The sequence below is a fragment of the Oncorhynchus kisutch genome, linkage group LG13 (genome assembly GCF_002021735.2).
Source record: "Oncorhynchus kisutch isolate 150728-3 linkage group LG13, Okis_V2, whole genome shotgun sequence".
Lineage (NCBI taxonomy): Eukaryota > Metazoa > Chordata > Actinopteri > Salmoniformes > Salmonidae > Oncorhynchus > Oncorhynchus kisutch.
In genome coordinates this window covers 69,606,283-69,619,243 of record NC_034186.2, presented here as the reverse complement: position 1 = coordinate 69,619,243, position 12,961 = coordinate 69,606,283, and the positions used below count along the sequence as shown (strand labels likewise).

General features: G+C 45.2%; 1 protein-coding gene across 2 annotated transcripts in view; it reads right to left on the bottom strand.

The window, feature by feature from the left end:
• The window catches only part of LOC109901659 (zinc finger and BTB domain-containing protein 16), a 49,624-nt gene extending 37,352 nt beyond the window's left edge, over positions 1-12,272 (bottom strand). Inside the window, exon 1 of one of the 2 annotated variants that reach the window (XM_031838003.1) lies at positions 12,018-12,272. The gene's annotated coding sequence lies outside the window, so the exon portion shown is untranslated. The remainder of the gene's footprint in view (positions 1-12,017) is intronic. The other variant, XM_031838004.1, reaches the window with a different exon arrangement.
• Positions 12,273-12,961: the final 689 nt, after the last annotated feature.

Sequence of the window (12,961 nt, the reverse complement as noted above, 5' to 3'; positions counted from 1 at the left end):
CCCACTGCACTGAGGCTAGGAAACACTGTCACCACCGATAAATCCATGATAATCAAGAATTTCAATAAGCATTTCTCTACGGCTGATCATGCTTTCATCTTGGCTACCCCAACCCCAGCCAACAGCTCCGCACCCCCCGTAGCTACTTGCCCAAGCCTCCCAAGCTGATCCTTCACCCAAATCCAGATAGCAGATGTTCTGAAAGAGCTGCAAAACCTGGACCCGTACAAATCAGCTGGGCTAGACAGTCTGGACCCGCTCTTTCTAAAATTATCTGCCGCCATTGTTGCAACCCCTATTACTAGTCTGTTCAACATCTCTTTCGTATCGCCCGAGATTCCTAAAGATTGGAAAGATCTTCAAAGGGGGTGACACTCTAGACCTAAACTGTTACAGACCTATATCCATCCTGCCCTGCCTTTCCAAAGTCTTCGAAAGCCAAGTTAACAAACAGATCACTGACCATTTTGAATCCCACCATACCTTCTCCGCTGTGCAATCCGGGTTCCGAGCTGGTAACGGGTGTACTTCAGGCACGCTCAAGATACTAAACGATATCATAACCGCCATCGATAAAAGACAGTACTGTGCAGCCGTCTTCATCGACCTGGCCAAGGCTTTCGACTCTATCAATCACCGTATTCTTATCGGCAGACTCAACAGCCTTGGTTTCTCAAATGACTGCCTTGCCTGGTTCACCAACTACTTCTAAAATAGAGTTCAGTGTGTACAATCGGAGGGCTCTTAAATGCTATTAAACTAAATGTAAGCTCTTCAACCGATCGCTGCCTGCACCCGCCCACCCGACCAGCATCACTACTCTGGACGGTTCTGACAACCACAAATACCTAGGTGTCTGGCTAGACTGTAAACACTCCTTCCAGACTCATATTAAGCATCTCCATTCCAAAATTAAATCTAGAATCAGATTCCTATTTCGCAACAAAGCCTACTTCACTCACGCTGCCAAACATACCCTCGTAAAACTGACTATCCTACCGATCCTTGACTTCGCTGATGTCATTTACAAAATAGCCTCCAACACTCTACTCAGCAAATTGGATGCAGTCTATCACAGTGCCATCCATTTTGTCACCAAAGCCCCATATACCACCCACCACTGCGACCTGTATGCTCTAGTTGGCTGGCCCTCGCTACATATTCATCGCCAGAACCACTGGCTCCAGGTCATCTATAAGTCTTCGCTAGGTAAAGCTCCACCTTATCTCAGCTCACTGGTCACCATAACAACACCCACTAATAGCACGCTCTCCTGCGTCATCCCCAAAGCCAATACCTACTTTGGCTGCCTTTCCTTTCAGTTCTCTGCTGCCAATGACTGGAACGAATTGCAAAAAATCAGAGAGACTTATATATCCCTCAATAACCTTAACTTCTTGGATATATGGGGCGCTCTTTTAATTTATGGATAAAAAAACGTGCCCGTTTTAAGCGCAATATTTTGTCACGAAAAGATGCTCGACTATGCATATAATTGGCTTTGGAAAGAAAACACTCTAACGTTTCCAAAACTGCAAAGATATTATCTGTGAGTGCCACAGAACTCATGCTACAGGCGAAACCAAGATGAAACTTCAACCAGGAAATGGGCAGAATTTTTGAGGCTCTGTTTTCCATTGTCTCCTTATATGGCTGTGAATGCGCCGGGAATGAGCCTTCCCTTTCTATCGTTTCTCCAAGGTGTCTGCAGCATTGTGACGTATTTGTAGGCATATCATTGGAAGATTGGCCATAAGAGACTACATTTACCAGGGGTCCGCCCGGTGTCCTTTGTCTAAATTGGTGCGTAATCTACAAGCTGCACGCAGTCATCCAGTGATTGAGAGGAGAGAGGAGGCTTTCAACGAACTATATATCATGAAGAGATATGTGAAAAACACCTTGAGGATTCATTCTAAACAACGTTTACCATGTTTCAGTCGATATTATGGAGTTCATTTGGAAAAAAGTTTGGCGTTTTGATGACTGATTTTTCGTTTTATTTTTTGGTAGCCAAACGTGACGCACCAAACGGAGCGATTTCTCCTAAACAAATCATCTTTCAGGAAAAACGGAGCATTTGCTATCTAACTGAGAGTCTCCTCATTGAAAACATCTAAAGTTCTTCAAAGGTAAATTATTTTTTTTGAATGATTTTCTGGTTTTTGTGAAAATGTTGCCTGCTGATGCTAACACTAAATGCTACGCTAGCTGCGCTAGCTGTTACACAAATGCTTGTTTTGCTATGGGTGAGAAGCATATTTTGAAAATCTGAGATGACAGTGTTGTTAACAAAAGGCTACGCTTGAGAGCTAGCATATTAATTTAATTTCATTTGCGATTTTCATGAATAGTTAACGTTGCGTTATGCTAATGAGCTGCGGGGATAATTACACTCCTGGATACAGGTTTTTTTCGTAGCTAAACGTGATGCACCAAATGGAGCGATTTCTCCTAAACAAATAATCTTTCAGGAAAAACTGAGCATTTGCTATCTAACTGAGAGTCTCCTCATTGAAAACATCTGAAGTTCTTCAAAGGTAAATGATTTTATTTTAATGATTTTCTGGTTTTTGTGAAAATGTTGCCTGCTGATGCTAACGCTAAATGCTACGCTAGCTGCGCTAGCTGTTACACAAATGCTTGTTTTGCTATGGTTGAGAGGCATATTTTGAAAATCTGAGATGACAGTGTTGTTAACAAAAGGCTAAGCTTGAGAGCTAGCATATTCATTTCATTTAATTTGCGATTTTCATGAATAGTTAACGTTGCGTTATGGTAATGAGCTTGAGGCTGTATTCACGATACCGGATCCGGGATGGCTCGATTCAAGAAGTTAAGCAACAGCTATCTGAGCAGCTCACCGATCGCTGCAGCTGTACACAGCCCATCTGTAAATAGCCCATCCAACTACCTACCTCATCCCCATATTGTTTTTAATTACTCTTTTGCTCTTTTGCACACCAGTATTTCTACTTGCACATCATCATCTGCACATCATTCACTCCAGTGTTAATTTGCTAAATTGTAATTACTTCGCTACTATGACATATTTATTGCCTTACCTCCTTACTCTATTTGCATACACTGTATATAGATTTTTCTATTGTTATTGACTGTACTTTTGTTTATCCCATGTGTTGTTTTTTGTCGCACTGCTTTGCTTTGCTTTCAACTGTGACCGATGCTTCAGTGAGATGCAACCCATTTCCCTTGGATGAGAAATGGGACTGAAAAAGTAGCAACAACAGTGGATTAACATTCAACTGGTGTTTAAACAGAATCTATATGTTCTGTATTGTATGTTCATCCTGCCTGCAAACTGGCTATGTTCCTAAAGCTTAACTTGAATTTGAAACAATAAACTGAAAATAGCTCAGGTGTGCTCGAGCAAATAGGTGTGCTCGAGCAAATATTGTGGTCCCACCCAATAGTCCAGTCCTCGGCATACCTCCTTAGGTGCAACTGTTCCACAATATCACCATGTTGCCAACATCACTATGTTCCCTAATGCTAAAGTCCATTGCACCACAATAATGAATGACATCCCACTGTTCTCATTCAGACCTGCAAATAGTGAAAAGAGACATCCAGTGTTAAACTACAGTGAGATAATGAGGAAGGTATTGGATATGTAGCTTGTCTACTGATTACCGCTTAGTCCTTGGGGTTCTACTAGGGGAGTGATGCCCTACCGAAGAAGGAGTGATGCCCTACCGAAGAAGAAATAGATTCAGTCAGAAAAATGTTCTCTCTCTCTCTCTCTGAACAGCACAAGGTATTCTTTTTTTGTTTTTATTCCATTACACATTTCCATCTTATCAAAAGCAAAGAACAGGAACAACATAAACTACATCATACACCAAATCTGCATGCTTTCATTAAAATAATGGACTTCACCTTTATTCTAGACCAGAAGAGTTAGAGGATCAGTTGATAAAACATCTCTGTAACTGATTTACATTCCAAATACTGATGTGAGGATATGGTTGGTCAGAGGTTTAACCACTATTTGCTTGTCAAGTTACATTAAAGTGTTGGTAGGTAGTCTTGTCTCATCGCTGCAACTCCCGTACGGACTCGGGAGAGGCGAAGGTCGAGAGCCACGCGTCCTCCGAAACACAACTCAACCTAGCCGCGCTCCTTCTTGACACAACACACATCCAACCCGGAAGCCAGCCGCACCAATGTGTCGGAGGAAACACCGTACACCTGGCGACCTGGTCAGCGTGCACTGTGCCCGGCCCACCACAGGAGTCGCTAGTGCGCGATATCCCTGCCAGCCAAACCCTCCCTAACCCGGAGGGTGCGACAGAGCCTGGGCTCGAACCCAGAATCTCTGGTGGCACAGCTAGCATTGTGATGCAGTGCCTTAGACCACTGCACCACCTGGGAGGCCCTGGTAATGATACATCTCTCCTCCGGACCATACCCCTCCCAGTCCACGAGGTACTGGAGGCCCCTCACCCGACGCCTCGAATTCATTATAGAGTGAACGGAGTACGCTGGGATCCCCTCGATGTCCAGAGGGGGTGGAGAAACCTCCCACACCTCAGACTCCTGGAGTGGACCAGCCACCACTGGCCTGAGGAGAGACACATGGAACGAGGGGTTAATACGGTAATCGAGGGAAAGCTGTAACCTGTAACTCACATCGTTCAGTCTCCTCAGGACTTTAAATGGCCCCACAAACCACGGTCCCAGCTTCCGGCAGGGCAGGCGGAGGGGCAGGTTTCGGGTCGAGAGCCAGACGACCGGGGAACACCGGGACCTCACTGCGGTGACGGTCTGCGCTGGCATTCTGGCGCAGCACGGCCCGCTGGAATGAACATGGGCGGCGTCCCATGTATCCTCCGTGCGCCTGAACCGTGTCGTTCACCGCAGGAGCCTCAGTCTGACTCTGATGCCAAGGCGCCAGAAACGGCGCCCAGACGTTCCATGAACGCCCTCCAGACCCTCAAAGTGTCCTGGGAACCCAGATCAGACACTATATCCTCAGGCACCCCGTAGTGCCAGAAGACGTGCGTAAACAAGGCCTCCGCAGTCTGAAGGGCTGTAGGGAGACCGGGCAGAGGAAGGAGACGGCAGGACTTAGAGAAACAATCCACAACAACCAGGATCGTGGTGTTTCACTGTGATGGGGGAGATCGGTAAGGAAATCGGTCGACAGGTTGTGGATCGTTGTGGAACGGGTAAGGGGTGTAGCTTACCTCTGGGCAGGTGCCTAAGAGTCTTATAATGAGCACACACCGAGCAGGAGGAAACATAAACCCTCACATCCTTAGCCAAAGTGGGCCACCAGTACTTCCCACTCAGACAGCGCACCGTCCGATCGATGTCTGGATGACTAAAGGAAGGTGACGTGTGGGCTCAATAGATCAGCCCGATCATGGACAGCAGACGGAACGTACAGGTGCCCAGCGGGACACTGGAGGGGAGCAGGCTCTGCACGTAGCGCCTGCTCAATGTCCGCGTCCAGCTTCCACACTACCGGCGCCACCAGGCAGGAGGCCGGGAGTATGGGGGTGGGATCCATAGGCCGCTCCTCTGTGTCATACAGCCGGGAAAGTGCGTCTGCCTTCATGTTCTGGGAACCAGGTCTGTAAGAAAGGGTGAAAACAAAACGGGTGAAAAACATGGGTCACCTTGCCTGGCGCCGGTTCAGTCTCCTCGCTGCCCGGATGTACTCCAGATTGCAGTGGTCAGTCCAGATGAGAAAAGGGTGTTTAGCCCCCTCAAGACAATGTCTCCACGCCTTCAAAGCCTTGACGATAGCCAACAGCTCCTGGTCCCACACGTCATAGTTTTGCTCCGCCGAGCTGAGCTTCCTCGAGAAGAAGGCACAGGGGTGGAGCTTCGGTGGCGTAGCCGAGCGCTGAGAGAGCACGGCTCCTATCCCAGCCTCGGACGCGTCCACCTCCACTGAACACCAAAGAGGGATCCGGATGGGCCAGCACGGGAGCCGAGGTAAACAGAGCCCTCAGGTGACCAAAAGCCCTGTCCGCCTCAGCTGACCACTGCAAACGTACCGGTCCCCACTTCAGCAGTGAGGTAATGGGAGCCGCTACCTGACCAAAACCCTGGATAAACCTCCGGTAGTAATTGGCGAACCCTAGAAACTGCTGCACCTCCTTTACCATGGTTGGGAGTCGGCCAATTACGCATGGCTGAAATGCGGTCACTCTCCATCTCCACCCCTGAGTTGGAAACGCGGTACCCTAGGAAGGAGACGGACTGCTGGAAGAACAAGCATTTCTCAGCCTTGACGTACAGGTCATTCTCCAACAGTTGACCAAGCACCCTGCGCACCAGGGACACATGCTCAGCGTGTGGAGCGGAGTATATCAGAATGGCATCCATATACACCACTACACCCTGCCCGTGCAGGTCCCTGAAAATCTTGTCTACAAAGGCTTGGAAGACTGATGGAGCATTCATCAACCCGTACGGCATGACGAGGTACTCATAATGCCCTGAGGTAGTACTGAACGCCGTCTTTCACTCGTCTCCCTCCCGGATACACACCAGGTTGTAAGCGCTCCTGAGATCTAGTTTGGTGAAGAAGCGCGCCCCGTGCATTGACTCAATCGCTGTGACTATGAGAGGTAGCGGGTAACTGTACCTCACAGTGATCTGGTTTAGGCCTCGATAGTCAATACACGGGCGCAGACCTCCCTCCTTCTTCTTCACAATAAAGAAACTTGAGGAGGCACAGGGGTGAAGTAGAGGACCGAATGAACCCCTGACACAGTGATACGAAGACATATGTTTCCATAGCCGCCGTCTCCGCCTGTGACAGGGGATACACGTGACTCCTGGGAAGTGCGGCGTCTACCAAGAGATTTATCGCACAATCCCCCCGTCGATGGGGTGGTAATTGAGTCGCCTTCTTTTTGGAGAAGGTGAGAGCCAAATCAGCATATTCGGCGGGAATGCACACGGTGGAGACCTGGTCTGGACTTTCCACCGTAGTAGCACCAAAGGAAACTCCTAAACACCTCCCCGAGCACTCTCGTGACCACCCCGTGAGAGCCCTCCGTTGCCATGAAACAGTGGCGTCATGACAGGCTAACCAGGGTAGGCCTAGCACCACGGGAAATGCAGGAGAGTCAATGAGGAAGAGACTGATTCTCTCCTTGTGACCCCCCGGCGTCACCATGCCCAGAGGAGCGGTGGCCTCCCTAATCAACCCTGACCCTAATGGTTGACTGTCTAAGGCGTGAAGTGGGAAGGGCACAGCCACGGGAACAATAGGTATCCCTAAACTATGAGCGAATGCTCTGTCTATAAAATTCCCATCTGCGCCTGAAGCGACGAGCACCTTATGCTGGGATTGTGGGGAAAACTCAGGAAAAATGACATGCAAAAACAGGTGTGCAACAGAGGGCTCTGGGTGAGAGTGGTGCCGACTCACCTGGGGTGACGCTAGAGTGCCCTGCCTGTTGCCTCGACCCTCAGTGGAACAAACTCAGCCGAATGCTGCCCGAACAAGGAGAGGGACCGGCTTCGGCGGAAGTCGTGACACCAGTGTTGAATGTTTGTCCTTATAAGCTTGGAAAAGAGACACTTAAACCCAGACTTGGACCACACACACTCCACTAAATAGCAGGCCAGTATTTACTTTGCAATGCTTGGAGTTAGCCACGGATTCCTACCAAACCATTCATTGTTGAATTTGTGATTTCCAACTTGTCCAATGTCCGATGAGCACAGATACAGTGTATCTATAATTTCTCTTTATAGTTTCTCTTCATATGACAACGATTGTAAAGGATTTGCCAGTAGATTGTTGACTTCATTCATGATGATGGTTGCTAGCTAAGACTTTGAATGTATGATGTTGAAGCTATGGGACATATAACCTGATTTGACGTAATTTTGTCTGTGGCCAATGACCTTGAGCCTTTGTGGATGGGCACATCTAATGTAACTCTATGGCAGCACCCAAGGGGTTTGAATTTTCGATCTCTCCCCATAGATTTTGTGTTGACGTAGTGTCCCCATGAGTGACAGAACACTGAGCCAATCAGGCCGCAACTAGAGAACATTACTAGCCCCTATGCTCCATATTTTCCGCTGGCTACCCCTCCAACACAGAAAGCATTGAGCTAGGGTGAACGGGGAAAGGGGAATACCTAGTCAGTTGTACAACTGAATGCATTCAACTGAAATGTGTTTTCCGCATTTAACCCAACCCTTCTGAATCAGAGAGTTGCGGGGGACTGCCTTAATCAAACACCTGCATTTTGGAGCTGCCTTACTCAAGAAAGCAAGAAAGAAAATATGTTTTTTACAAAAAAAATGTTTACATTATTTGCAAACTGATATATGATATATGCAAAAAAATATATTTATTTATTATTATTATTATTATTATTATATATATTTTTAGCTAAACAGGTGGGGCTCAAAACAGGAGGGGCTCTGGTCAAAGTTGGGTCGCCACTGGTCAAAGGTCACACTGATAAAGTACAAATAAGTGCTAAGGTATAAGGAAGTACTATAAGCAGGAAAGAGGGGACACTACTGTCTCATTAGCATAAAATACCTTGCCTACCTGCCACTGCAGGGAGAGAAACTTTTGAACATCTGCCATGAAAAGCAAACTGACATTTACTCCTAAGGTTTTGAACTGTTGCACCCTCTATAGCCATCATAGTTATGATTTGACCCTGCTGGTCATCTATGAACGTTTGAACATCTTGAAAAACGATCTGGCCTTAATGGCCACATGTACAGTAGGCCCAATACATTATCACTATGCTTGAATTGCCCTGCCAATGTTGTTCTTCTGAAAATTATATTTACAAAATCTATATGATCACAATGGTAATATATAATTTGTTGTATTACTTGTGAGGCACAGTTGAGTGAGCATAATAATATACACTATATATACACACAGGAGTGTGTGGACACCCTTTCAAATGAGTGGATTCAGCTTTTCCAGCCACACCTGTTGCAGACAGGTGTATAGAATCAACCACACTGCCATGCAATCTCCATAGACAAACACGGGCAGTAGAACGGCCTTACTGAAGAGTTCAGTGACTTTCAAAGTGGCACCGTCATAAGATGCCACCTTTCCAACAAGTCAGTTCTTCAAGTTTCAGCCCTGCTAGAGCTTCCCAAGTCAACTGTATGTGTTATTATTGTGAAGTTTCAACCTCTAGGAGCAACAAATGCTCAGCTGGGAAGTAGTATACCACACAAGCTCACAGATCAGGACCGCTGCGTGCTGAAGTGCTTAGCGCAAACAAATAGTTTGTCCTAAGTTGCAATACTCACTACCGAATTCCAAAATAACTGTTTGTTGGCCGAGCAACCGCACACAAGCCTAAAATAACCATGTGCAATGTCAAGCGTCGTCCGAAGTGGTGTAAAGCTGGAAACGATTTCTCTGGAGTGACGAATCACGCTTAATTTTTGTGAACGGGTTGGTGTACCTAATAAACTGGTGTATATTTGTATATGATGTGAATAGTGATGGATGAGCTAATACAGTGGGGAGAACAAGTATTTGATACACTGCCGATTTTGCAGGTTTTCCTACTTACAAAGCATGTAGAGGTCTGTAATTTTTATCATAGGTACACTTCAACTGTGAGAGGCGGAATCTAAAACAAAAATCCAGAAAATCACATTGTATGATTTTTATGTAATTAATGTGCATTTTAATGCATGACATAAGTATTTGATACATTAGAAAAGCAGAACCTAATATTTGGTACGGAAACCTTTGTTTGCAATTACAGAGATCCTACGTTTCTTGTAGTTCTTGACCAGGTCTGCACACACTGCAGCAGGGATTTTGGCCCACTCCTCCATACAGACCTTCTCCAGAAGGGCAATACAGACTTTCAGCTCCCTCCAAAGATTTTATTTTGGGTTCAGGTCTGGAGACTGGCTAGGCCACTCCAGGACCTTGAGATGTTTCTTACGGAGCCACTCCTTAGTTGCGCTGGCTGTGTGTTTCGGGTCGTTGTCATGCTGGAAGACCCAGCCACGACCCATCTTCAATGCTCTTACTGAGGGAAGGAGGTTGTTGGCCAAGATCTCGCGATACATGGCCCCATCCATTCTCCTCTCAATACGGTGCAGTCGTCCTGTCCCCTTTGCAGAAAAGCATCACCAAAGAATGATGTTTCCACCATGCTTCACAGTTGGGATGGTGTTCTTGAGGTTGTACTCATCCTTCTTCTTCCTCCAAACACGGCGAGTGGAGTTTAGACCAAAAAGCTCTATTTTTGTCTCATCAGACCACATGACCTTCTCCCATTCCTCCTCTGGATCATCCAGATGGTCATTGGCAAACTTCAGACGGGCCTGGACATGCGCTGGCTTGAGCAGGGGGACCTTGCGTGCGCTGCAGGATTTTAATCCATGACGGCGTAGTGTGTTACTAATGGTTTTCTTTGAGACTGTGGTCCCAGCTCTCTTCAGGTCATTGACCAGGTCCTGCCGTGTAGTTCTGGCCTGATCCCTCACCTTCCTCATGATCATTGATGCCCCACGAGGTGAGATCTTGCATGGAGCCCCAGACCGAGGGTGATTGACTGTCATCTTGAACGTCTTCCATTTTCTAATAATTGCGCCAACAAGCTGCTTGCCTATTGTCCTGTAGCCCATCCCAGCCTTGTGCAGTCTACAATTTTATCCCTGATGTCCTTACACCGCTCTCTGGTCTTGGCCATTGTGGAGAGGTTGGTGTCTGTTTGATTGAGTGTGTGGACAGGTGTCTTTTATACAGGTAACGAGTTCAAACAGGTGCAGTTAATACAGGTAATGAGTGGAGAACAGGGGCTTCTTTAAGAAAAACTAACAGGTCTGTGAGAGCCGGAATTCTTACTGGTTGGTAGGTGATCAAATACTTATGTCATGCAATAAAATGCTAATTAATTACGTAAAAATCATACAATGTGATTTTCTGGATTTTTGTTTTAGATTCCGTCTCTCACAGTTGAAGTGTACCTATGATTTAAAAAAATTACAGACCTCTACAAGCTTTGTAAGTAGGAAAACATGCAAAATCGGCAGTGTATCAAATACTTGTTCTCCCCACTGTAGGTTAGCCTAGTCTACAGTCGGCTGCAGTTTTGTAGTTCACCTGCAAAACCGGTCAGATAAAATCTTGTGGCGTCATGGGGATCAAAATCGAAAGTAAAATGTTTCTTTCGTTTTTATTTTATTTTCAACTTTGCAATGTTCATTATTGAGGTACTGTAAGCTACTATGCTATTGATGAACAAATAATTCATCATAATCAAGTTTATTTGATTGGTACATATATTATTGGACGTTTAAATGAATTATACAGCCATTGACTATTGTTAAGTTCCACTGTTTTACACCATAAGAACACAAAATAAGACATTGTTTCACTCCATTGTTTGTAAACATTGTACTCTAATTATAAACGGAACACCGTACCACTTTAAACCATGGTTAAAACGATAATTTTCAATCAATGCATAATCATGTCCTTCCATTCATAGCTCAGTCTATAAATGAGAGTGGTTACGTTTCAGCCCCATATCTCAGCTGCTAAATAAAATCACAGAGGATATTAAAATGAAAGCTTTAACAGCCTCTGCTGTTTTTCGAATCGCAGACTGTATATTTAACACATAATTGTCAATATGACAGAAGGACGTGATATTTTTTGTTATCTTTATGTTGTATGATATAAATAGTGATAGATGAGGTAATACAATCGGCTACCTACAGTATGATACAAAGTCAATATCTACGGGCTACTATTCTGGCCTAAGCTACTGTAAGGCTGAAGCTTCACATTTTCGCCTTAAAATAATAGTCAAATAAAATGTGGAATCGTGGATCAAAATCGAAAGTTAAATGTTGCTTTTGTTTTGATTTGATCTTTTCAACTTTACAACGTTCATTCTATAGCTACTGTAGAACTACTATGCTATTGATTAATACATAATTAATAATAATCAAGTTAACTATTCACTTTAATCTTGGTTAAAATTGAGGCGTAAAACATAAATTCCTACCGTGGTGCAGGTACAGTACCGGAGTGCAGCCGATTGGCGTTCAAATCACTTTACAGGCATAGGACTTGGAACGTGACCATTAGTGTAGCCTAGGCTACGGAAATAATAATAGTAGAATGAATACAGATATTTACAGACGCAAGTTGAGTTTATAAAGGTAAAAAAGGAAACTTACACCATTGTATGCAATGTGTACTCATGTTAGCAAATGTTATATATAAGTCACACATGTAGGCTACAAACGCATTACAACTCTAGCAGGCCAATCCTTCTGCTGGAGGTATGTTGGGTATACTTCCCATTCCAAACAAACTGAGTAAATTCAGGGAATACTTGTATAGCTGTGAGAGGAGTGCTATGATCAAACTACCATTCTGCTCCTGAAATTCAAATCAGATCACATTTTACTAGTCACAAAATGCAGGTGTTTGATACGAATAAGAATAACAAATAAAAGTATAAATTAATTAAAGAGCAGCAGTAAATAACAATAGCGAGACTATATACAGGGGAGTACAGAGTCCATGTGCGGGGACACCAGTTAGTTGAGGTAATATGTACATGTAGGGAGAGTTATTAAAGTGACTATATATACTGTAGATGATAACAAGAGAGTAGCAGCGGTATAAAAGAGGGGGGGTGGCAATGCAAATAGTCTGGGTGGCCATTTGATTAGATGTTCAGGAGACTTATGGCTTAGGGGTAAAAGCTGTTTAGAAGACTCTTGGACCTAGACTTGGCACGCCGGTACCGCTTGCTGTGTGGTAGCAGAGAGAACAGTCTATGACTAGGGTGGCTGGAGTCTTTAGGGCCTTCCTCTGACACCGCCTGGTATAGAGGTCCTGGATGGTGCTCTCAATGGTGCAGCTGTAGAACCTTTTAAGGATCTGAGGACCCATGCCAAATATTTTCAGTCTCCTAATGGGGAATAGCCGCTAGGTGGC